The sequence below is a fragment of the Numenius arquata genome, chromosome 2 (genome assembly GCF_964106895.1).
Source record: "Numenius arquata chromosome 2, bNumArq3.hap1.1, whole genome shotgun sequence".
NCBI classification, from domain to species: Eukaryota; Metazoa; Chordata; class Aves; order Charadriiformes; family Scolopacidae; genus Numenius; species Numenius arquata.
This window is the reverse complement of record NC_133577.1, coordinates 7867946-7892832: the sequence shown is the minus strand read 5'-3', so window position 1 is coordinate 7892832 and position 24887 is coordinate 7867946.

Genomic DNA, 24887 nt, shown 5'->3' with positions numbered 1-24887 from the left:
CACCGGAGGGTGTCAGAATTTTCCCCCTTTCTTAGAAGCATCATTTCCCTCTTAGGGATGGAGAGAAATAATTTGTCTGTCCCACAAACCATCTGGGGAGAACCCGCAGCAGTTTTGCTAGCAAGTTGGTTTTTTTTTTTTTTAAAAAAAAGAAAAATCCTGCCTTTCCCAAAACAGGAACGTGAACCGAACTACACTTAAATGTGCTTGTTACTAGCAGAATTACAGCTGCAGTTTTAGACATTGCATTTCTGCTTCCCATCTGTTGTCTCGCTTATTTTTGCCGTCTGTCTCCTTGCTTTCAATTGTCTCTTCTGTGTCTCGGTTTATCCAATTTCCAGGGCTGGCCAGCCATTTCGGCATTATCGCTGTCCTAATGGCTGTAAGGAGAGCAGAGAAACTCTTCGCTAAATGATATATATATATATATATTTATTTTTTTTTTCCACAATGCCTCTGCGCTTTGTTTTGGTCGGGTTTTTGTTTGTGCTTGGTGCTCCCTGTTGTGTCATCTGGCGAAGAGAAGGGGATGTTTGCATAACGTGGATTTTGCTGGAGCTGTTGGGTTTCTGCAAACGGGTTCTACTCCACAGCTCCCAGCGCCTTTGGGGCAGGGAGAGATTGTCATCTCAAACAGGGCACGGGTGAGAGGGTTGACCCCACGCTGGCTGTCCCCGGCAGCCTGGAGGAGCTGGAGAACAGGTAGAGCCTGGCCGGCAGCGCTCCTCTCCCCGTGTCCCATCCCCTGCCTTTGGGAGGGGGGAAGCAGCCTGGGGTAGCCAAGCATAATTCAGGGCAGCCCCGTGGCGTTTGTAATAGATTCCTGATCTCCGAGACGAAATGCGAAGGTAGATAAGGCCCCTTCCTCTGGGGAAGAAGCGGGCGAGCGGTTGGAACCTGCTGTCGAGCGTAAATTCCCCGTGACCGGTTCCAGCCCCGCTGTTTGCAACAGGCTCTTCCTTTCCCACTTGTCTGCAGTCGAGGAATGCTCCCGGGGATCCGTGCTTGCCTGGAAGTTGTCTCTGTTAGATTGATGTTGTTTGCTAAGACTGAAGGAGATTTAAAGGAAAGGAAAAGGTTTCAGATGAGTTTAGAGGCTGCCCAGTTACTTCAGTGCATCAAGGAGAGAGCCATATCCCTAATCGGAGCGGTGTGTTTGTTATCCCTACTCTTCCCTCATTCCCACGGGAGGGAAATGGAAACAGGGGAGATGAAACGCCCATTATTTTCCACTCTTCTTCCAGTGGATAAGAAAGCTCCCAGTTCACTCTGTGAAAAGGCTCAAAGAGGCTCGTCAGCAATTCTGGACATACGGGATTTCCTATGGTAGCTTCTAACCTCATCCTCTCTGTTACCTCCTTTCGCCTCTCTGCTCCCCTGCAATCCACGGGTAGTATGTCTGTATGTCTGTGCCCACCCCAAGGACACATGCCATGGCTTTTTTTTTTTAATTTGTTTTTGCTTAAGCAGTCTATGGATGAGTCAAAAATGCTCGTAGTTTACATGCATACGTTGCAGTTGGATTAACGGCTGAATTCCACCTTCTTCCAGCGTGATGAGCTCTAAGGGAAATGAAGGGAAGTTTTGTGCAGCATCCTCAGTCTGTGAAAAACCCCTGTTCAGACAGATGCACGCTACCTATTCACTTTGGACTTGAGCACATGCTTTGCTTTGCTGAATTGGCTTTACTGATTAGAGATGGAATTAAGCATATGCTTAAATGACTTGCTTAGCTGGGACTGAGCTTGCATAATTTGTCTGCTGGAGCTTTGCCGCTGAGTTCGGTGAGAGTAGACTCAGGCCGTAGTGAGAGAGAGAGGTGAGGCCGTTGTAATTGGCAGGATATGCCAATTAAATCTTATTCCTTTTGTAGTGTAAAATGAGGTTTTGCTTTCTCATTACTGCCAGTTTCAAATTATGGTTGTGAGTTGTGGTCAAATCAATATGGTTTCATGGGACAAGCATAGCAAAATGGCTTTGCTTCAGCTATAGGAATATATAGCTAAAGGCTCTCCTGTAGCTGTATCCCAGCTAACTGCTTGCTGTTGCACTGCCTCATTTTTCAGACTGTTTCGTTCTTGTCCTGGACACCAAAATCATTAGAAAACATTCACTGGCAGCATTTAATAGCATATATTTAGAACATAAAATAAAGAAACTAGACATTGGTGATGCACCACTAATCTCTTAGTAATGTGTTTAACTCCACTCCTTCACACATGGAAGACAATAAAATAGAAGTTATTAAAATAAAAGTGATTTTTAAAAAGCCTTCGCATTTATGACCGGTTGGATTCTTTTTCTTTAACGTACCAGCTCGTTTTCTTTTTCTGAGAGTCAATGGTGACTGCGGAAGGTGAAAAATTGCAAACAAAACTAAGGAGAAGTTCGAGTTAGCTGTGGAGCCAAAAGTGTGATTCAGGAGCTGAAAATATCTCTGCGCTTCATGCATCAAACTCAAACACTGCGCTTTGGCAACGCCCCCTGGATTAGAAGCAAGAGTTTGAGGTCATTCCTCCTCCAGCCTGCCATGTATGGGTAGGGCCCACGCTCATGACAAATTACCGACTTACTGAGCACACACACCAAGAGCAGAGTGACATCAGCGCAGAGGGATCGTGCCTTACCGAGGAGGACCAAAGACTCCACTGCTGCCTTCCTCTTGTCTGTCTTCAGACCTGGAGGACCAGCGTGGAGGTACTGGGAAGGAGGGCACTTCAAGCGGTCCCTTTCCAGATGTGGCGATAACAAGGGATCGTGAGGTAGAACACTCGTCTTCTTGTAAAGAGGCCACACAGCGTTCAGCAGAAGTGCTAACAAAGTGCGTGGTCAGAAGTTTTTTGGTGACCCATTCGGATTTTTAAGACAAACGATCAGCTGCCAGTGATGGTCCTTCATTGTGGCTGCCAACCTGAAACGATGGTAGGGTATCCTGTGCTGTACAAGCTGTCTTTGCAACCAGGTGCAACGGATCTCAGCTCACCTGGTGTAAATCCAGCGTGCCTTGAATGGAGTCTGTGCTTTGACTTAGCACCAGTCTCACTGAGGGATTAGCTTTGTTTTATAGGGAACATTGGCTTAGATTTTGCAGCTACCAACCACCAAAACTCTCTGAACAGACCCCAAATCCTTAGATTACTTTCTCTGCTGACAAATTTCTATTGTTCCCAGGCATCACACTTCTCTCCTGGTGACCTACACCTCTGACTGGTTGCCAGCTTCTTGGAGGCAAGTTAGCTTTCATCTTCCACTGAGGTTGTCCGGTGCTGCTGCCATCACTCTGCCATGGGCTTGAACTTGCCATGGTCTTTCCATGGAGATGGAGATAATTTTGATAGCTCAAGTCATTGTCATGGGCTTGTAGGACACCTGCCGCATTACAGCCTGCCTGCTTGGTGGCTACGAGTGGCTCTGCCTCCATTTCTTCATTGTGGGCCTGCCTGTATTGGTTTTTCCCAATGCAAGGGTGTCACAGGAGGGTTGTCATTCAAAGAAGAGAGGAAAGCCATGACACTCGGTGCAGGAGATTCCTCGTGGTGATTTTGCTGAAGCCTGTTTGGATCACGTAGAGCGTGAGCTTTACCTGGAATCCTATCTCGGGCTTGGCTGAGACCTGATGTTTTTGCCTTCTCTGCCCACCCTCGGAAGATCTCCAGATGTGCTCGCATCTTGCTGTCAGCCGCCTGCACAAACAGCCCTCTCCTCCTGGCAGCAGCGGGCCAGGAAAATGGGTTGAGCAACGTGTGTATATGGCCACTGTGTCAACTGTCAGCCTGACCATTGTCTAAAAGCATCAGGCCTGGTTAGTGAGGGCACTGATCTCAGCTGGCAGCATCTAAACTGTTATTTGCAGTGAGGTTATGGACCTATACTTAGGGGGATGTGCTCTTGCTAATTTAGCTCCTGGCTGAAGTGAAAAAAAAAGTAACCCAAAATCATAGTTCCAGCAGTGGCAGCAAAATAAGATCCTGCGCAGAGTGGGCTCTGGGGATAGAGGAGGTAATGTAGGGAGGATCTAAAGGAGAAATTACGCGCTTGATTTTAATGAAGTGAATCAACTATGTGTAAAGTAAACAAACAAAGTTCATAGGTGATGTTCCAAAAGTCGTCTGGCATGATACATCTTTTAGGTAAATTTTGTTTTGATTGCTAACTTTCTGCAGACCCTGAGAGACAATAAAACCAGCTCTGCTAACACACACGTTAGTAAATATGACTATTTTTATTTATATAATATGTATATGTATGCATATGCATATATACATACATATTTTTATGTACACACACATGTGTATGTATGCATATACATTAATGCATGTATAAGTTTCAACAAATTAAAATTTTACAAAGATTTCTTGGTGCTCTTTGCATCCAGGTCTGCAAAATAGTGCTAGCATGCAGGACACCAAAATTAAGAAAAGCTGTCAATAAGCAAAATTTAAATGGACTATCGCACTCGGTTTAAGAAAAATGTGTGGGGAAAAAAGAGCATAAATACTGAAAAATAAATTAGGCTTCAAGTGTCTTTCTGCTTTAGTAATGAAGATGAAAATGTTTACCGCATAGAGACATTTGATTCAAAAAATAAATTATATCCCTTTAACTTTGGAGGTAGTTCAAGATTTGATTCATTAATTTAATCTAACTGCTTGTAGGAAAGCATATTTCTGCAGTATTGAGAGCTGCCAGAATGACCTGGAATTAAGAGGGCAAAGGTAGAGACACTGTAAGTATTTTTATTCATCTATTCACAGATGATTTGTGTGAACACATTAAGAACACCAGTAAAGTAATGGGAATAATTTTCTTCCACTTTTTCCAAATTCAATTGCATATGGTATGATTGCATTTGATCAGGACATGAACGTCATTTCTCAGATGATTGTGTTCTGCCATTGATCATATGAAGTCAATTTAAAGTATGACATTGCTTTTACCTTCCTTAAGTAGAAAGACATTTTTGCTTCTACTCTTAGCTGCTGTAGCTATCAAATTGTGTGTATAATAAATTGTGTTTTGTTTAGAGAGTGATAACTGTAAAATATTGCCCATTGAGAGAAAAGTACTGAGATTGAGATTGATGCCTGGAGCTTAATGCATCATAGCTGCAATCGAGCAAATTTTAGACTTCTTACTTCTCCCATTACAGACCATAATTCACAGAGTTCTCTGGACTTTCTGTGTTTGAAAAGGAGAAAGGGGGCAAAGAGAGCATTAGAAAATCCACACGGACTAGGTTCACAGTCTCTACATACTACAGTACAGAAGCTTGCATGGGCAATTCATTGTATTTAGTAAGGAAATGTCTATAAAGGGGGATTTGAACCCATGGAGAAGTGGTGGGACATTTGCATCTGGCCTCGCTGCTTTGTGTGATCAGCCACGAATTGAAGCCCTTGGGTGGTACACTACAGAAATACACACATTTGTCTACCTGCGTTGCCTGGCTCTTCTTTGGTACCAATTATCCTATGCGATCCTGGAACCTGGCTGCAATTTCAGTGGCACCTGGCTTTCTTATAGACCTGGTCAAACTGAGGCTTTAGGTAAATTCCCAAACCATGGTAAGGTCCGTGCTGGAACACGATCTGCTGTGAGCCAGTTAAGGAGTAACACGGGCATGCCTTCATGCCTTTGTACTCTTGAGGTGGTTTTTTCCATTTATTGTGCTACTTCAGAACCTTACAAATAATTGGCAGTAAAATAAAATACTTCTTTTCCATTTACTTTCCTTAAACTTCAGTTTCTGATTAAAATACACATGAGATTTCTGATTTTTTTTACCTCGCACAGTTCACAGGAATCTCCCTGTCACCCCCCTGCCCCCAGCTGACCTTACAGTGTCCTAAGGTACGACATCTATCTGTCGTAACAGATACATAAAGCAAAACAAAGTCCTTCTTCTTGTCGATCCATGAAATGAATTAATCTTTATGGCCAGACGATGCCGATGCCTACTGCTCCATTTTTATTTCGCCACCGATGGTGTAGTTTTACAATCCCCAAAATGATTGCGGGAGTTGCCAAGGGGGGAGCTCGCAGTCTTTCAAAAGCAGATGGCGTAAGAGTCGTTATCAGGGCTCTTCTGCCTCTGTGTTTCCAGGTCCCGCGTAAAAGGCTAATCCCCGAGTGTCCGAGATACAAAGTTCGAATCGAAAAAAAAAAAACCAAAACCAAACCCTCTTCCGAGCAGTAAGACATGCCGTGCTTCTCACACTCCCGTTTCCCTTCTCGTGTGCTTGTTTAATCTTAGTCTCCATGGCTGGCAAACAACGGCGGCAGATGAGGAGAGTCATGACCAGACATGACCAAATACCAGCAAAGGCTCAGCACCGGTGGTTGCTTCGCTCTCTGTCTTTGGTGGGCAGCCGTGGAAGGCGGTCGTGGAAGGCACGCTCCTTTTCTTTTGCTGCCAAAGAACCAAGGATTGCACAAATTTTATTAATGGGGAGATAAAAACAAATTAAAAGTTCCTGGGCTTAGTATCTCAACGATGCCTCTGGGAGCTTTAATTGGGCAGTAAAATCCTGTTTGATGACACAGGCATTATCTGGGGTTGTTAGAGACTCGGCAGGGTGGCCGTTCCCTCAGACCACGTCCTGTTTGATAGTCCCAGAGCTGCTGGAAGGTGGTGGGTCAGTAAGAGATGCAGTAGCACTGCCCAGACAAAATCTTACTGTTCTTAACCAGATCTTGCTCTGGATAAGATTTTGCCTAATTGTAAATAACAATTAAGCTTCTTAAAGACTTAGAAACTGATCCAGCCTTCACGGAAATCAGGGGGAGCCTTTCACACTTGGATCAAAAGTATCCTTTGAGGAACACTGCTGAAGACAGTGAGGTTACCACAGTGTGAGGGAAGACGCTGGCCCCCATTAGTTAAGAGCTAAAAAAGAAATTAGGGAAAATGGAATATAGTGTTCCTCATGGATTTCAGTTTAAATACTCTTTATGAAGCCGGAGCAGCAGCAGTGTGATTTTGCTTCATAAATGACATCTTTCACTTACGGCTTCATTCTCTTTTCATGGAAGTCCCCTCTGCTCCTGCCAGGGCACTATACAGAGGATCTAGTGTAAATGAGAATAAAGACCTTTGGTTTTGGGTTGCCGATTAGATAAACCGATTCACAATGCACATTAATTAAAAATAACTGTGCAAGTGTAGCCAGTATCACTAAAGCCAGTTAGGCCTGTGGGAGCAGAAGGCGACCTGCTTTGGGGCTGGAAGGTATCCATGCCACACCAGCGAGATGATGCTACAATCCAGAACCACCCCTAGGTCCTACTGAAGGATGGGAGAATAAAGACTTATGACTTCTTTATTGCTTTACTTTGGTTTTTGACTGGAACTTTTCTCAGGCCAGTTGTAAAAATAGTGAGTGAAATACTGGCCCTGCTAAAAACAGAGTTTTGCCCTTGAGTCCAGCCGTGCCAAGGTTTCACCCACAGATTAAAACCGTATTGGGCCCTGTCTGTTCAAAGGTTCAAAAGTGGTTCCTGGCTCCACATCCAGATCATTTCCTAGAAAGTTGTATATTGATGTGATAAAGCGTCAGGGTCTGGAGCCAGAGCATATGTTATTTTATATACTTGGATGCCTGTATAGACCACTGTTGACATTGCCGGTCAGTAGCGCATTATCATTTGCTATTTGTTTCTGTTGCTGATAGCAAACGTCACCAGGGAAAAAAGCAGAAGCATATGCCTTTTATTGCTAACCGGTTCCAGGCCTGCTTTACCCTTCAGCTTTTGGCACCCCGTTTCCACCAACTCGCATCCCCACTCTGCTGGTGGTGGAGGTGCCACACATTGCGCACCCCACGCCGGACAGGCTTTGCCCTGTGTGGGGGGCAATGTGGGCAGCCGCCCTGCTTGCTGGAAGCAGAGGGAGGTTTGCTGTTGGCTTCAGTGCCAGTATGGTCAGGCCACGGGGACAGATCTGAAGGTCCAGTGTGCTACGTTCGAGATTTTCCTGTCCAAGTCCTCTGGCATGTTCCTCTGCCATGACATTTGTAAGCTTTTGAGGAGGAGGTACCTCCTCCTGCTGCAGTGACCCAACTACTCCAAGATAGTGGCCAGCCGGAGCTCAGCATCACAGCCAGGACAGACAGCAGGAGAAGGGGCAAGATAAGCAGCACTTCTTGCTGGGACCCTGTGCTCCCCTTGGGGTGCTGCCCTGTCGAGCAGCACATCCACCCTGGGATGACCACACTCATCCCTGTCGCGTCACCTGGGGTGGCATCTCATGGGTGGGCATTCAAGGACACAGGGAAGCCTAAAAGAAAGTGTCCTGGGCAAAATGTGTGCTGTAGTTGTCTGTGTGTTCACACTGGTGTTCAACAAAATCAGAGTAGCCAGGCTGGGTGGAGTATGTGGTTACTAGAAGATCACTGAAGGTTTGTTGTCTCAGTGTCAACGAGGTGGGCATTTCTATCAGCTCTATTATGTGCAAATTAGATATGAGTCTCCAGTTCCCGGTGCGTTGTCTGTATGCCCTGGTTAAGGGTAGCCTCCATGTATTCAATAACCCTCTCCCTGCAGGTGTAAATAGAGCAGCCTGTAGCTGCCTAACGCGTCTGACATGTTAACGAACACGTCTCCCGGTGCTCCGTGCCTCGGACACACAGACATACATACACTCCTGCATATATGCCTACAGCAGGGCTTTTGTATACGGAAAGTGCCTTTTCGTGGTCTTTCTCAGAGTACCATCCCATGTAAAGAGAGATACAAGGTTAATGAGTGATTTTCACAGTGTACACTAATAACTTATTTTCTAAAACAGTCTAGCATCATATGGAAAGGGAATTTTTAGAGGTGATCTCACTTTCAAAGCACAGTGCTAGACTGGAAAGAAGCAGAATGAAAGACAATTGCACTGCTCTGATTTAATAACAGGAAAGTACTTGCATTTAATTTAAAAAAATGTGCTCTTAAATCCTGATTTGGGCATGATTTTTTTCAAAATTTGGCAGAAATCGGGCAGAAAACCTGGACCTGCAAGCCTTAAAGGTAAATAGACTACAAAGGCACTTCTGTGTTTTGTGTATTTACACTGCTTGTTGTATACATCATGTTTGAAAATACATCACTGTGTGCACCTTTTGGTCTTGTCTGTCTGTTGTTTTTACCTTGGAATATATTAGTTGACATGTATTCTAGCCCACAGCAAGTTGGAAACCACAGGACAGCTACTGATTGCTGGTACCACATTGCTCTGAGGGAAAAAGACCCGAGTAGCAAGAAGGACTGTGACTGAATCTCTGAAGTTCTTACACGCATTGATGTAGCCGATGCCGTAATGTCATGTAGGTTATAAAATCAAACAGCAGGTTGAATCGACCATAATCCTTAAAAATCTTTCATACTTGTTTTGCAAACAGGTGGAGGAGAGAGTCAACAGCCATATTTGCTGGAGTGGTGAACTGAATTGCCTTGACTGGAACCATTACTCACTTGCACCTCTGATGGCAGCAGCCAGGTAGGAGAGCAAAGAAAGGATGGGTTTGAGTGACCTGAGGGTCGGGGCTGGAGTGAATAGTTTTTCGTTCTCAGAAGGCTTCACGTGGAAGTCACATTTAAATACTGATTTCATGTCCTTTCGTTACAACTGAAGTCAGCTCTTGCTGAAATCAGAGGCATTTCTCTTTTGGGGCAGGTTACTTTTTTGTTCATTTGGAAGTGCTGTCTTTGCTTTGTCCACATATTTGGTTTGCCACTTGCCCTTCTCTATGCAGTTCTTGCACCAAGCATCCAGGGAGCACCCTTTTTGAACCACATTAACAGAAAAAATGTATTGTAAAAATACAAGAAGAAACGATGGGTGGGGTTTTGATATCTGAAACGGTTCTTTTTTCATTTTTAAATTGTCCTAAAGTATAAGTTGGTGATTTCTGCTTGATAATCTTGCTGTTTCACGTGCACCATGCTGTTCAAGGTTTATTTTTTTCCTATGGGTCTTAAACACTTTGGGCACATAGAAACTGCAGTTATGACAGTGCTGACACTGTAGTATAATGATACCCAAACTAGCTTAAAGATAGTGGATCCCCAACAGCAGTCTTAGGATGGCATCAGAGAGTTCAGAAGCCAGTTTATCTTGTCAAGAAAAGGTCCATTTTCAGCTACTCATTGCAGCTCCATATTTATTTGGGTTGGTAGTCACAGGTAGGGTAGTTTTCACGTTGACTTAGTCTCAAAAACAGTTACCTTTGTTGCTGTAGGAGACCAGAGGCACTGAGAAGCTCCTCTTCTCTAATCTTCTCTGTATGGGCACATCCTTGATGGTCAGAGAATTGTTAGCTCTCAGAATTTAATGAGACTGGTTTGAAATAGTGAGAAGTTAAGACAAAGTTTGATCCTTCTCATTGGCCTTCTATTTTTCTTTTAATTATTCAATATTTATCTGCAACCATAAGAGCTAGGCATATAAAGAAGACACTGGAGATTCTCATGTGGAATCATGACCACAGGAGAGGGTGTTCAAAGAAAACGCAGAACATATTTTGAGATAAAACCCCCAGTTTTTTCAGAACTATGTAAATGGTGTTGGACCCATGTTTCATTCTATATATGAACTGATGGAAAGAATGGAGGGGGTTAAATTGAGACGGGCTATCCCTTGAACCTTTGCTCAAACCTGGAACTGATCCCACATATTCTGCAATCCAGGGCGGTGCTATATGGGATGTCTCTTCTGATGGATCCCTCTCCGCGTCCCTGCAATGGAGGTTGCGTGTCTCTGCGTCGTGCTCTTTCCCTTCTGCAGTCTCCAAGAGCTGACCGAGACCTTTCCGTGGAGCCTGGGATCGGGGCTGGGTGGGTGAGAGGGGTGCAAGCTGATGGCAGGGGTGTTACCAACGAGCATGTGGGCAAAAAAGAAGGCATCCTCCCTGCCAGAGGTCCGGTGGAACTTATGTTGAAAGTTCAGCAGGAAAACAAACTGTCCTCACGCACCCCTGAGCTCTGTTGCCAGTTTGGGAAGCATTAACAGCGTGTGAAATTTATAAGCTGGAGTAATGGAATACTCCTGCAGTACAGAAACCTAGACACGTCCTGACTCACCGGGAAGGATTTAGGTGGAAAACCGAGAACTTTGGTACACAAGAGCGTGGCGGCCATCCTCTGAAATGGAGTTCTAGCATAAATTTTTCAGGTTTCATTAGCATGTAACATAATGGTACTTCCGTGCGTTGGGCCCTTATTGCTGTGGCTCTCTTGTACACGGAGAACTCTCCGTGATAATGTGTCAGCCGAGTAATGGCACGCTTTACTTCTTTGTTTGGAACAATGGAATTTTAGAATTGATGCTCTCAATTAACGTAGTTCAGACCAATGTTATTGTAACTATGATAATAGGTAGCGCTGCTTGGCGTGCTAAGGATATTAAGGCAAGCACTTAGTACTGGTAGGGTAGTAAATACGCCGTGTGAGCTAATAAAAGGCTCCCATTAAGAAACTGAACCCTATTACTGTCTGCTTTACAGGTGAAAGCTTGCAGTCTGATTCCACCGCCAGATACGGGGCGGTAGGAAGGCACGTTTTCCCTGAAGCCGGGAGCGTGCGATGCTGCCAAACCAGCAGTCCCAGGCGCCCTGCAGGGAATGATTCTCGCCGTAGAGCGAGGTTGCACAAGCTGTGGTGTGGAGGACTAGCTGCTCTGTGTTAGCCGAGAATCCTTTGAAGATACTGGTCCCGATTCTCTACCGCCTGAAACCTTTTGCTATTTATTCCTGGGTGAAGTGAATGCCGGGCGAGCATAAAATGCCACTACCCTAGTGCTAAAGGAGCTGTTATCCACTTTGCCCAAATAGAAATGACTACGCAAAGGGTGAAGCAAGTTCAAGGTCTCTCTTTTTGTTATGACATTGCCCCTAGATCCTGCTGCCCCGTGCTGACGCTGCGAACAGGAGGCGGCTGTGTCTTCGCAGTGGGTTGAGCTCAAGATGTGCAAACCCGGGGTGATGGGCGGGAGTAGGGGGGGACGACAAGGAAGAGCTCTCATTTCTTGTCCCGTTATTAGTCAGAGAAGGGGAAAAAACATGTTTCTTCTTCCACGTCCAGGAGGTGGCCAAACAACTAATTCATTTGGTAATTCTCCGCCAGCCTGGGGAGGGGGGCAGGCGGGAAGAAAGAGACCCGAAAACGTCCAGAGGAGGCAGAAATGGGCCCTGCAACTTCCAGGTTTCCCAATCCCCAGGCACGAAACGCTGCCGATACCCGCAGCGCCCGGGGACCGGGGGGGCTGCCGGCTGCGCGGGGGAGCACCTGCAGGGCAACGGCGGCAGGAACGGCAGCGGTGGCCGTGGGCCGGTGCCGGTTGAGATGGATGTGGAACTAAAAAAGCCTCCCTCTGCCGCAGCTGCCGCCCGCCAGCCCGGTGTCGCCTCGGGAAGCGGCGACAGCCTTCTGCTGGCGAGGAGGTACGCTCCGGGTGCAATGTTTCTCTTCTGATTCTATTTATTTCAGAGCTTCCCCCAAGACCCCCCCACCCCAAAAATAAAAATCGGGACATGTTTAGTGAAATCTAACAACTTAGCTTCATGTTTTCCCCATACACATGTTGTGCTCGGCGCATCTCCCGTGCAGCCACAGAGGGCTATGTGATAGCCGGCAGCGCCTTAACATGCCAGATATTGGAAGGACATGGTCCTTGAAATCCTCTGGCACCACAAGCTACTGCTTTCAAATGAGAACAGAGACAGATAAGGGTATCGTGAAGGAGAAATTCGCCATTGCATATTATAAAATTGAGTCCTTAAAAAAACTGGATTCTTTTTTGGCAGTATTTCATATCGTGTAACTAGAACCTGTATATATTCATGCATATTTCAAGTAGAATATAGTGTACTGCAATTTCTGCTATCTAAGCAAATATCTTGGTAGAGTAATTTAAAAACAGATCTTTTTTTTTCCTTTTTTTTTTTTTTTTTTTTTGTAGCCAGCACTGCACCAATTAAAAGGCAATGCTGGCCTCCGTTAGGCATTCAGGGCCAGGATCTGCCAGCTGTTCGTGTACCTGCTGGAGGCAATGAAGATGCTCAGGAGCTGACCTAGCGCAGGGTGAGGCCATCAGTGGTCGACTCCTTCTGAGCAGAGCTGCGCATGGATTCTGTGCTGCAGCGCACGCTGCGGTGGAAGGGACCCATTTAAAAAGTGAGAAATGCAAATAATTTTGAATTATAGGCAGCAGGGAGGATTCTTTCTCTGTAATACCTAGATAAACCTCTATTTGTGTGGCTGTGTCATTTCTGCAAGTAACCTACCTTTCGTTAGGGGTAGGATGTGATAACAGTATCAACACCAAAGTCATTTGGGATTCATTTTACGTAACTTCCAATTCATGTATATAACTATTTGCATCTGTATTTCCCTCTGTCTAAAAATATCCCAAGGTTACACATTCAAGGCTTACAGCTTCAATGAAGATATAGACAAAATGTCAATTTTAAATCTGCCAGTGATATATATGCAGAATTATTGTAACCTGCCATGCTATAGCAGTGCTAAATTAAATATTTCAAAATAGAAACAAGAAACTGTAGCATTTAGAATCATAGAATTGTCTAAGTTGGAAAGGACCTTTCAGGAGGTAGCACCACCAACCTAACACTGACAAAAACCACCACTAAACCATGTCCCTCAGCACCACATGTACCCATCTTGTAAATACGTCCAGGGATGGCAACTCCACCACTTCCCTGGGCAGCCTGTTCCAATGCTTGACAACCCTTTCGGTGTGGAATTTTTTCCTAATATCCAAACTAAACCTCCCCTGGCACAACTTGAGGTGGTTTCCTCTTGCCCTATTGCTTGTTACTTGGGAGAAGAGACCGACCCCCACCTTTCCACAACCTCATTTGTCGGTCTTTAAAAGTAATCCTGTGAACGTTGCTTTTTTTGTTGTTGTGTTCTTATCAGAAATGTGAAGAATTTACATTTTTGGAAAATTACATAACAGTGCCCTTTGCAAATCCGTGTGAGCGGAGTCTCTTGCTCCCTGACGCTTCGCTAAAAAGTTCTGAGAGTGCAAAGTTTCAGCCAGCTGGGAATCTCAGCTCCATGCTAGCAGTTATCTCCAGATGGCTGAACTCTTACTTTGTACCAAGTCTTCTAGCATCTCGGTGGTTGCATGTTTGGAATGATGATGTATACTGTTCCACTTGTTTTTGCCAGAAAATGTACAGGGCATTGTATGATAAGCTTTGAGACATGGTATAGCTCAAAGAAGAGGTGAGAGAGAGAGGGTGGGGAGAGAAAAGGGGAAAGGAAAAGAGTAGGACGGGAGAGGAAAGAAGTAAGGAAATGCAGCAAGAAGAGTTTATGTCAGTGTAATGAATTCAGTCTGACTGGCAAATACAGTTTGACTGCAAGTTGTGAATTTCATTGAATTTGATCCAAGAAAGACACAGCTGAGCAATCTGCAGGAAGCAATCTTTTCCTAGAAGTATGCAGCTCCAAACTGTACAAATTCTTCCACTGGTCATAAAATGTCTGTGCGCCACTGAACCTGTGTAATGGGATACTTTTGAAGAGAAAGTAGTGTATTGAGACAGTCAGTTAAAGAATAACAAAAAAAAAATCATTGAATGCAGAGGTTTGAAAGAAGAAAACCTATATAATTTGAAGTTGGCCAATGAAGCCCTAGTGATAAGGACAGTTAATCATTTCTGGTGCAGCTGTTTCCTGACATTTCTGCAAAATGTTGTGGAAAAATTAATGAAGGTTCGTTCAGTAATGGTTTCAAGCTTGGCTAGTGGAAAATATGACAGTATTTCCATCGTCAATTAAGAACAAGCAAGGCTTTTTTTTTTTTTTTTTCTTTTTTTTTCTGTAGGGGAAGTGGTATGCAGTTTGTACTGCACAGGAAACTGTAGACTTGAGAGCAGCTGTGTGATACTAACAGGTATGCAGAGAATATGGAGAAGAGCCTGGGCCCTCTTCTCTTATCACACGCGTTTCAGTGTAGCAGAGCTATCTCTGTTATATACTGGAAAAGACACCTTAACACTATCTAGCACATGGGGTTATTCCTTCCAGTGTCCAACTCTGAAAATAAATGCCCTTCTTGTCACTTCAATGACAAAGCTCGTATCAATGAGATTTTCATCGCGGTTGTATTTTATTACCGTGATGCCCCAAAAGAATAATTCCTTTGGGTGGAAAGAGGCAGGATTTTTTTTTTTTTTTTTTTTTTTTTTTTTTTTTTTAAATTCTTGTTGCTTGCAATTCGACCTCGGCGCGTGTGATTTTCACAGGCAGGCAGCGCGGCGTGGTAAGCACGTGTGGTTGCTGCGCTGCCTGGGTGCCGAGCAGCAGGAACCCTGCTGTGACTGCCTGGGTGCTTTGTGGTTAGGGGTCAGGGGGATCTCGTCGGCATCCTGTGCCGTAAGGGCACGGGCCAAACCTGTGTTTGAACTCACTATCGTACATGCATACGTACTGTTGCAGATAGCCAAGAGAGGTTTAGAAACGCGAGCGTGGCCAGGGGGTGCGTTCCTGCGGTGGGTCAGCATAGCTGAAGGTCACCGCAGCAGCTGAGCGGTGGCCTTTGTCCACTCCTTCACCTCGTAGCCCGCAGTGCCTTGCCGGCGGCCAGCTGCTGACAGCCTCCTCAATGGCACCTTGGGGCTCCCGCTCCTGCCACGGCTCCACTGGGCTCCAGCCCCTCTAGTTCAGCTCCATCCGGGGGATGCTGAGTCTGCTCTACGGCTGGGTAGGCTACATGGAACAGAAGGTGGTCAGGAAAGGTCTACTCTTGAAAGTAACTTCTGAAGACCAGTCCCGTGCTGTCAGTAGAATTAACTTTTTTACTTGCAGAGGTCTACATTTTATTTTGTGTTAAAAACGCATTAATATGAAAATACAGGGCTGGTACCGAAATACCGTAGATCACTGCAAATGTTTAGGGGAACGATTTAGGTGCTTGGTACCTTTCTGGACTGGGAGGGGTTGTACAAGCCTGCCTATTCTTAGAGCTTTTTTTCTTCCTCTGACTTCCTGAGATACTTTGAGCCCTGCCTTAAATATGATTTCTAGCCTCCTTACACAGTAAGATGATTTATGGTAAAGCGGTTGATTGAAAGAAGATGCGTTATAATGAATGATTTGCCCTTTTCTAATATCACTCTGTAAAGGAGACACACACTTGGTGTTCCTCCTGCAAATTTAGAAGACCCTTAGCAAGCTCACTAAAAATGTTTGTTTACTCTCTGTAGTGTTAACTGGGGAGTGTGTAGTTCTTGTTCATGGGTTTAAGCCAGTGTAAAACAATTAATAACAAGGGATTTACATCGGGGATTTGTGACCATTCACATCATCACACAAAAGTCAGCCCTGAGTTCTGGTGCAGTTTACTATGAGGAGCTTCATTGAAGACTCTCCCAAGCAATCCCTGGTGCAGGTGAACCTGTTGGTGAAGTCAACGACAGCTTTACTAGTATCAGAGCATTAGGGACAGCTTATATATAAGAGCCTGTCATTAATCTTGATGCGGGACGTTGAAAGATTAATCCTTCAAGCATCCTGCCGGTGAGCACGCGCGCACTGCCGCTGCCGTCAATATATTGTCGTGCCCGCGGTGGGACCGGTTGTGTGCTGCAGGGAGTGCATGGGAGCAAGGGAGAGATGAGGGCTCTGCTCTTGCAGTTTATCTGATGTGGGAAATCTGAGGGCACTGGGTCCGACGTGAGCTGCTTTTAAACTTCTCAGCATGAGGGCTGTGCCTACAGCTGCTGAGGAATTTCCCATAAAAACAATTTGTCAGTTGAAAGCAGAATTTCCCCAAGAACAAGTTTTCCACTGGAAAATCTCCATATTGCTATTTTTATTTTTTTTTGTTGTTTTTGTTTTCCCATGGAAATCTCTGAATGAAATATTTCCCTTGAAGTCACCTTACTCCATGAAGATCTTTGATTAGCTGAACTGAGCTGAAACAGTTTCCGTTGCCATTAAGTTGCATCTGCCTATTATTCCCTCTCGTCTCATGGCGAATGGCAGTACAAAAACTTTATGCTTGAGAAGTTTCTGTGGGCAGGTCACCTTGACAGTCCTCCACGTCCCACGCTGTATTGTAGTCACCCTTGTGAAAAAGCCTACTAACTACTGAAAAAACAATGTCATAGTGAAACAGATTCTAAAATAGAGGCACCAGACCCTGGGAAACCAGAGGAGCCTTGGCCATTTGTGAGCTTATATTTTTGCTGTTCAAACACAGTTTCCCAAATTTTTTGTATCTTTTTTACCGATTATTTAAAACATCTATGGGGCTTGTAAAACTCTGGGATTCCATTTGAGATTAACGGGGAATAAAAAGTTAAGTACATTTAAGTGATTGTAAAATCGGCTAAGGTCACACGATCAAAGTGAAGGACTCCCACACATGTCTTGCTTTATTGCCTGCCCTAACTGTCCCTAGGAAAGGCAGCTGGGTAATGGCCGGGACGTTACTGTAGGTGACTGGACACCTGGTGCTGAGCATATGGGAAGGGAGAGGAATGCTGCTGACATCAAGGTGTTCATTGTATCACACAGTGACCTCTTATGGATGAACGTTAAAAAAGGATGAATGCACGTACCACTTTTTAAAGTAGCAGTTTGAATAGTTCCCCGAGATTTGTAGTAGATGCTGTGTTCTCCTGACGGTACTGTGTCTCCAGACTTTCATGAACCCTTGTCTTGCTGGCCCTCATCAGTTCTTCATCCTGTTCTCATTTAGATACGCAGCCAGTTCTACTTAAAGCACCAAACCTTTGGCTTTATTGCATGGTGACCAGCTGGCAGATTTGATGATCGTGGCTGGTGGAATGCACAGAGCTCTAGCCCATGCTGTCCCCGAGGGAAACAGGTCCCCCAGAAGGAAATGGGCTGTGCCAGAAAGCGCTCTGCATGACAGCCACTGCACTGGAGGAAGCTCGCTGTCTACATGAGGCTGAAGGCTGGCGCAGCTTTCTTCACCTCGTGCACACAGGAAGCAGCATGGCAGATGTCTGGCTTTCCTTAGGCGGCCTCAGAAAGGCTTCTCAGAAAGGCACGGGAGTTGTGGTTAAATATTACAGTCTAACCTTTTGCCTGCTCAGAGACCGAACAGGAGCTAAGTAACTTTAAACCATTAGCTCCATTTTAAGTATCTCTTCCACAGGACGAAGGGCAGTTGACTCTCAATCATGTTATATCTTCCAAATGAATGACTCACAGTGAAAAAAAAAAATGGGCTGCTCTTACCTACAGCAAAGCACGGTGCCAGCGCGTCGAAGGAAACAGATAATTTCAAAAGCCCTCCTCTGTCCCTTATTCTGCCCCTCTCACAGGACTCTCTTGATCTCCCTCTCCCTCTTACTGTCATTGGTTTGTTTTGGCCATCGTAATTTTCTCTGGGTAGCCCGAATCAGATTTCTGAACGCTGACTGCTGGATCTGAACCTTCTCGCTTGTGGGAGGACAGGAGTGACAGCTTATGAAGAACTCGCTTGGCTGTGAAATCAGGAGGGCTTTTTGAGAGCTGCCTTAGCCATTAGCCTGGCCAGCATCCCCATTCTCTCCAGAAGGTGCTGGGATCCCTCCCAGCCCCAGACCCTTCTGCTTCCCCACTGCTCAGCTGCCCCATTTGTGCTGAGGACAAAGGTGACAGATCCGAATCGAAAGAAGAGGTGACACATAAGGACTGGTCATTTATTCTTCATTTAAATATGTTAAAAATTGCCTTTAGGAGATACCAGCATAACTCACTGGCATTTAAGGGAACACCAAATAGACTTTCCATGTTAACGGTGAAGACTTAATCGTACCTGAAAAGCTGAACACGGTTTCAAAGATAACACAATGTGACACTACCATTTCCACCTGTATACTGTCCTTTGGGAAAAAAAAATAATAAAGTCCACCTCACTTTTAATCCCCTGTACTAAAAAAGAAGGTGTCCTTCAGTTATAATTGAAACTGGAGTTTTCATTCACCTGTCAGAATTCACCTGTCAGAAGACTAAGTGAAGGAGGGATCATAGCAATTATTCAGACCCTTTGGCAAGAAAAAAGGAATAGCAAAACCTACATTAGTGACAATCGGTTGTATTTCACAGTTACATTGCAAAAGCTACCAACGGCCTCGGTTCTAAATTTAAGATAGGCAGAAATTGTTCTGTTTAGTGTGTCCTAAAATTATCCAGCACAGAAATACTTTGGGGAAGTGTAAAAATTAATTCTCAATTTTTCAAAAGGCAGCTTAAAGGGGAAGGAATGCTGATGTGGAAGTATTGAATAAATGCCATCTCGGTAACAATTTTACCAAATGTAGGGAAGAGTCATACACTTCATGTCCTTGTTATAAGATTCTTGGAGAAAATACTCCCACTCAGATAGAAATTCACTGTAAACAGCTCTCTTGCTGCTAGAGCTGATGTACTTTTGAGGATGCAGTGGCTCTTAGAAGGAGCGGAGCGCGTTGTGCAATAACGTGACCTTATGTTGCATAGACACTTCCAGTTTTGGAATGTGAAATGTCTGAAACTGGGAGTGGGCGGACGAGAGGTGGAGCCAGCCAGGAGCCTGGGTGGCTGCGTTTCTGAGAAACTCTCTTCTGCTGGTGAGTACTGCTAATTTGCCAAGCGCATGGCTAAAGCCCTGAATAATACGAGTCAAACCACTAAACAACATCGAGTCGCAAGTGGACGTGGAGCTATAGGGTGATATTTTGGAAGTTAAACTTGTAAAACTTAGCTGAAAACAAGGCTGAATTCTTTCAGACCTGAAACCACAGCCTCCCAAAATGCGTCAGAGGCTCTTGATGCTGCAGCGAGGTCAGCTTCCCTCCCCCCCCCGCTACCTGTGAGTCAGGACAACTCTATTAAAGGAAGCTTTTATTGGAAGCTGTCAATAGAGAGAGAGGTAGACAACATGCAGATGGTGAGGACACAGTGGGAAAGAGTTTGGATCCTGGGTCTGCATAAATGGTCACCAACAGGGAGAAGACCATTTTTCTGGAGAACAGAGGGCTACTGAGGAAAGAATAGTATTTGAGCAAGAGGTAGGTTTGCCTGATTTCACCTTCTCACTAAATAAAACTAGGATTCAGAGTCCACTCAAGCTGGCATCATATCCATTTCTCAAGGGGGACAAAGGCTAAGTCTCTTGTGGGCTCGATGCCCTCAGTGCTTGTCCACAGTTCCTTCTGTATCTACTTTTGCTGAAAATTACAGAAAAATAATCTTAGAGCAGCTCAGTTCACTGTAGAGAGAAAAAGAAAACCGAGGAGGAAACAGAAAGTACTGAATGGGTGAGAATTTCAGTGGCGTGGTCTTGATTTTCAGGCAATGCAGACCCTTTTCGAAACAGAAACTTTCTGTGGGGTAGTCATGCACTTAGTCTTTCCTTTGCTATAAATCCAGACCTGTTTGTGAGTGGATCAACACTACTGGGGCATAAAAGCGTCAGTGAACAATGCTGTCCCATTTACATTAGTCTCCTGTAGCTTTTTCCTTATTGTTTGTTATTGCTGTTACTACCTGGACTGCTCCAGCGGAGCGTTAGCATAGATGAAATTCCTGTAACAAGCAGCATTTTAACAGCTGGGACCTGTGGTTTTAGATGTGCTCTTCTTTTAATGCTGGCAGGGGCTCTGTGCCTCTTGAACTCAGTGTTTACTGCTACCGGAGAAGAAATATCTTACAGCAGGTTTGTGATTAAAAAGATACCTCTAGAACTCATTTACAGTGTCAGTACTTTTATTGTTTCTGTGTGAGATTGCTAGCAGAAGGGAAGAGATCCTGGAAACCAGCTGTAGTTATTTAATTCATGACCTGTCAGAGAAGGTGGTTTTGGTTTCCAATCCTGACGAGCACCTTGGGTGAAAAGCAGAGCGTGGTCCTGGCTACGCAGAGAGCTGACCTTCCCTAGCCCTCAGCACACTGGGTGGCACTGCATCTGAGTGATTTTCCTGAGAGCATCCCATGTGGAGTTTTCCACTCTCTGGAAGGCTTACGATGTACTGGTTTGATCCACTTTCCATTTCACTGGTGGAATATTTCTAATAACTTTCCCACAAGCTGGTTCAAACTGCATAAAAAGAGGAGGAAAAAAAGTTTCTCTTCTTTGCGTCTTTAATTTTCATGTCAGTGTTAAGATTTGGATTTGAATCCATGGGTGGTGCGTTTTACAAGCAACCTCAGAAACGCTTTGTTCTAAGAGGTGTAAGTAACCTTTTCTTTAAAAAATGAAAAACAACTGGATGCACTTGTGGTGTTCGTGTGACTGCCAAGCATTCATTAGCAAACGGACCTCAGGCAAATGGACCTCTTCGTGCAGATATGTCTGAGCTCGTATGGGGACGTATTCACCTGTGAAGTTTGCGTTGGAGAAAACAAGCTGCCCTTGATAGACTTGCTGAGGCAGGTATTTGCCTGAAATTAGATTCATGTTTTCCATTCAGAATGTGTTCTGTCTAAAGATGGTTGCGAAGGAAAAAGAAACAGAAATACACGTTCTTAAAAGTGTAAAGCAATACGATGGTTTATCCGAACTGTCTGGTGAGGGAAGGAGGTGGGGACACAGCGCTGCGCCTGGGGCTGCTGCAACAGGCAAAGAAGCTCCTGGCCGTCTCGGCGGGACTAGCTGCCACGTTCCCCTTTAGATGATTCAGCAAATTGTTTCCCCGTTGGGCAAGGTGGAAGGATGCTTCCTCTGCCATCTGCCCAGTCGCCGGCCGTCCAAACCTGCTGTGAGCAGCCAGCAGGAAGCATGGCTGCCTTTGACCTCCGCTGGCCTTTCTCTGGCCTTCCGCTGCCCTTTGCACTTTCTGGTGAGGTCCTGGTGCAATCAGGCTGCAGGACAGCGATGTAACTGCCAGCATCTTCCACCTGGTCTAGTGGGAGGTGTCCCTGCCTACAGCAGAGGGATTGGAACTGGATGGTCTTTAAGGTCCCTTCCAACCCAAACCATTCTATGATTCTGTGTCATGTGAAACTGGAATTTGGTTCATATCAGTTCTATTCTTGCTAATTTTATTTTGTTAAGCACATTCATATAGAATATAAAAGTCCAAATCCCATTTTAAGATTAGATTTGACATCCTTGAACAGATCAAGGAGAAAAATAAATTGTTACCCTGAAGAAAGCTATGAAGAGAAATACCGGAGTGATAGCTTCTTTGCTTTTAAGTTGTGCTGATCAGAAATCAGAGGCTGAGTTTTGGATCAAACATCCGTAGCGGTTCCGCAATCAAACACTCTCAGCTTGTGAAGATGCAAGCGGCAGCTCCTCCAGCTTGCTCTAATGAACCGGCAGCTCTTTGTTGGTGCTGGCAGAGCAATTAGGCTCCCCGCTAGAAGAGCGGTGTTTGTTACGCAGTTGCATCCAAGTGATTGGGTTGTTTTACTCAAGCAGACCTTACTGATCCACAATTAAAATGGCATTTTCATCTCATGCTTAGCGGTTGAGAAAAAGCTTTTGAAGATCTTAGTTGCTCTGATGATGAGCTTGCTAGAGGAACGAAATCAAACAAGGGTCTTTTGTTGCAGCAGTTGGGTCGTGACTGAGACAGTTGGCTCTTTCATTATAGCAAACATGTAGGTGGCCTTTCTCATGTTTGGAGATCCAAGAGAGGAGCTGTGACTTTGCCAACACCTTTGAGGGGAGAGGAGTCGATCCTTCGCAGGAGCGGGGTCGCGGCAGCTGCGCTGTACACGCAGCACGCACCGACGGCAAGCCCTGTCCTCTCCCCTGCTTTGAAGTCACAGGCTCCGTCTTTCCGGCAGGATCAGATCCGAGCGGTGAGATCGCCCTTGGTTCGGGCAACTTAAAATCTATCTGTAATTTTTTTGCACCTGTTTGATGGTGGTATTTATAGCTCGTTTTAACACCTGCTTTCTCTTTGGGGTAATAGTTACCAGCAGCCTTCCTTTCTGGTCCCGGTTCAGCTCTGGGGGAATCGCTGGGTGTAATTTGGAGGATGAATGGGGTGAGATCAGGTCTTGAAACCTGAGTCAAGTTAATGATGAAACTTGAGTTTTGTTAATAATACATTGTAATTATTACTGCCAGGGGGGCAGATATCTCGTATTTCCCATCTTTTAGCTTGAGGATCCTAGTTACAGTGGTCTGCTCGCCTTCTCGGCCCTTCTGCCCCTTGCTCGGGGCTGTGAAAGGAAGATGTCCCGTCTTCTCCACCAGATTTCCCCTCGAGCTTTCCCGGGTAGAGCAGATGTCGGTGCGTTGCGCAAGCCGGGGCGCGGAGGGGCCGGGAGGAGGATACGCGATCAACAGATGAAGGAGCGGAGCGTTAATAATACAAGACACCTAATTGGACCTGCCCTTTCACCCAGCAGCGAGGACATATGTCAGCCCGCAGCGGGCGCCGGCCGGTGGCAACCTGCTCCCACCTCCTACGGGTCTTCGCGAGGGAAAAAAACTGCGTGACGAGCTGAGGTGCTTGCCTGCGGTAATTGCCAATAAAGCCTTAATCCTGACCTTCTGTAGACTGACTGCATCTATCGCTCACACCGCGGCGATGCCGGGCCAGGCTGGAGAGGTGACATAAATCATGGCGTGCGTTAGAGGTTGGTGAGTGGGAGGGAGGGAGGGAGGGAGGGAAGGAGGGGAGAAGACGCTGGTGAAAGTGACACCGCGCTGGGGCGGGAGGGGGAAAGGCTGCGGCAGGAAAAGCCACCTGCGGCAGGATGTAGGAAGATGTGAGATAGCACAGCCCTTCGTCACTTATCGCCCCATCTCTTCTTACCGCCTCCCGTGGCTCCCCTTGCAGCCTCCCGCCCCTGCTGTCCTCGGCTGTCCTGGCGCCCCCCACCTCCCTGGGCCCACCGTGGGGTGACCCAAGCCAGGGGGTGAAAGCGGTGGTGCCGTCACCGAGTGTCGACTGTCGTTTTGTGGGAATCGCCATTGTGGAAGTGCTGTACCCCCTGAATCACAGAATCACAGATTGGTAGGGGTTGGAAGGGACCTCTGGAGATCATCTAGTCCAACCCCCCCCTGCCAAAGCAGGGTCACCCAGAGCAGGTTGGACAGGAACACATCCAGGTAGATTTTGAATATCTCCAGAGAAGGAGACTCCACCACCTCTCTGGGCAGCCTGTTCCAGTGCTCTGGCACCCTCAAAGTAAAGAAGTTTTTCCTCATGTTGAGATGGACTTTCCTGTGTTCCAGTTTGTGTCCGTTGCCCCTTGTGCTGTCACTGGGCACCACTGAGAAGAGTCTGACCCCATCCTCTCAACACCCACCCTTTAGATATTGATAAGCATTGATGAGGTCCCATCTCAGTCTTCTCTTTTCCAGCTAAACAGACCCAGGTCTCTCAGCCTTCCTTCATCAGAGAGAAGGCTGATCCTTCATCCATTCCCTTGAGGTGCAGGCACCATCGAGTCCTGACTCCCACCCTACACATGCTTGTGGTGGCACAAGCTAGGGGGTGATTTACACTCAGGAAAATAACTTTGCAGCACTCACAGTTTAATTATTGGCCAATGGAGAAAGCCCATAGCAGGAACTTACCAAAAAGAAGAGCTACCGCCTCGTTTTGTTTTACTTCTGCTCATTATCTTGCCTGTGCCGTGACTGCGTGTGGTGTGTGACACCGAAAACAGAAAGTTTTCATACCCTTGAACCCCTCATGGGCTTTGCACTGGTCCAGCAGATGCTCATCACGGTTTGGGCAGCAGAGAAGGAGAAAGCGCGCGGGCAGCCCTGGAGCCCTCGGGGAAGGAGGGAGGTGGCATTGAACAGGGCTGGGTTGGATGTGGTGACGCAGCCCCGTGCCCTGCTCCAAGATGATCTGTGGCTGCCCCTTCCCACCCCATCTGCTGGTGGTGCCACTGCACACCCCCACAGCAACACCCCCCACCAGGGGATGGATCTGACTGAGAAGTTGCCATTTCTTTCCTCACATTAT